This window comes from Fistularia commersonii, chromosome 12 (assembly GCF_037954325.1).
Source record: "Fistularia commersonii isolate RoL2024-O1a breed Wild chromosome 12, RoL_Fcom_v1.0, whole genome shotgun sequence".
Taxonomy (NCBI): domain Eukaryota; kingdom Metazoa; phylum Chordata; class Actinopteri; order Syngnathiformes; family Fistulariidae; genus Fistularia; species Fistularia commersonii.
The window spans coordinates 13,724,530-13,726,717 of record NC_141295.1 but is presented as its reverse complement, the minus strand read 5'-3'; positions in this window follow the sequence as shown (position 1 = coordinate 13,726,717).

Sequence of the window (2,188 nt, the reverse complement as noted above, 5' to 3'; positions counted from 1 at the left end):
CTACACTACTCTTCATGTTCCTTTGGGTCACACACACACAAATTTTACTAGTATTTTTGATTTCAGTCAGACTAGGTTATCGTCATCATGCATGGCGCCAACAACTTTGCAAAAAAAAAAAATCCGAAAAGTAATAAATACATTTTGAGCTGCAAATGTGTAAGTTGGGCAAACGTCGGCAGGATTCGTCCTCTCACGTGTTTGATACCCGATGCTGTCTGGTGTTTGGATCCAGTCAATCAAACTGTCAGAGGAGTTGATAACGGAATAGCACCGAGCTTTTAAAATGGTAAATGGTCTCAACTTATAGATTATTCACAACTTGCGATTCCAAAGTGCTTTACACCGGATAGCAGAGCTGCCATGCAAGGTCCCAGCAAAGCCACTGGGAGCGACTGCGGCAATTTCGGTGCCTTGCCCAAGGACGCTTCGACAGGAGGTGCCGGGGATTGAACCAGCCAAACTATTCTGATTGGTTCTAAATGGAGCGTTGCTGTGGCCAAACTGGAATTTCAAGTACGGCATCAGTTTGTTGTGTTCCACCTCCCACCACCCCTTGACGAAAGTGACAAAAAGGAGCCTTTAAAAGATAGCAAATCCACGCGAAATACTTATAATAATGACTTAATCCTTTCGCTTCCAAAATGTTTTTTCGGTGTATCAAAATGTCCTCAGCTTTGCTGCTCATCAACTTAGCGGAGTGCTAAACCCAAATAATCGGCTGTTTTTCGCCTCGCGCACCACAACAGCTCTGACACTGAAGTTCTGTTAAGAAGCGATGTGGGATATACAATAATCACGACCAACGCTACAGCTTGAATACTGTAAAACATCTGTTCTCTAAAAAAAAAAAGAAACGATAATGTAAGACCTTTGACTCCAGTTTCTGATTTATTTTCCCCCGTAACCTTGTAAACCATAGCCGTCCTTATTTCATTATATATTTGATTTATACAACATCAGCAGTTTCCCAGATGGCAACAAAACCCACGTTTCCATTCACGACTTGTTAGAAAAGTGGTGACAAAGACGAGTTTAACCCTACAGACCCCCGAGTGTGTTACATGATTTCCTCAAAAAATAGCATTTTGCCGCCTAAAATGCAAACACGGTCGCGTTAAAGCGGTTCAAAGGGCGGTTAATTAATAATTTGTCTGACTTGCGTGAAGCCACGGAGGTGATGGTACTTTCTCTTCTTCTTCTCCTCCTCCGTCTTCCTAAACTACACCCCGTAGCTAGGGATAAGTGCTGAGAAGGGAAAAATAACCTGGGACATTGATTGGAGTCATGATATCATTTTAATTCAAAGCTGGGGCTTTCACACTCACACACACACACACACACACACACACATACACCCAACACTTTCACACATGGGGGCTCATGGAATAAATGTGCCATGCCTTCCCGTGTTGTCAGCCTGTGGGAGCTGCAGGCATGGGTGGCCAGCAGGCGGGATTTATAATGGTGATGAATCCCGGAGGTTTTAGTAATTATGGCTGTCGCTGGACGGAGAGGGAGAAGGGGGGGTGGGGGTGGGCTATTGGGGGAGGGGGGGGTGATGGTGGTGTTGGGGGTGTTGGGGGGGCAACCCAGCGGAGGCATTTTATCTTAATCACAGCTCGGCTCCATTCAAATTAATTTGACAAGTCCCCCCCCACCCACCCACCACCACCACCACCACCACCACCACACACACAATCCTTATTAAAAGAAGCGGCTGGCAAATGACAGCCCTCGCTTCTCCGGGTCCATCGTCAGCTTGGGAAACATATTGCAAAATATTTTGTGGCAGAGGTGGCAAAGAGGTCCAATGTGAAGGTGCAAGACTTAGATATCACCCCACCCCCGTGGATGTTTTTTTTTTTTATTTTATACCCACCCCAGCCCACCCCCCCCAGAGCGCCCTGAGCCATCCATCCCTCCCACCTCCCGAGTGTTTCTATAGTAATTTCCAGCCAATGATCAGTAGGTGTCCACATCCCTGCTTCCTCACCTCAGCACCAATCAGCCACACACAGTGAGAGGAGAGAGCGGCTGAGCGCAGAGCAGGCAGTCACACAATACAACCCGGGGATCAGGAGACACGGAAATATCTGACCCCCCCTCCCAAACCCTCCTCCCCTCCCTCCTCTGCGATTTCTTTTTCCCCTCCTTTATTTTTGGGGCCTATTTTATGCACTTTCCA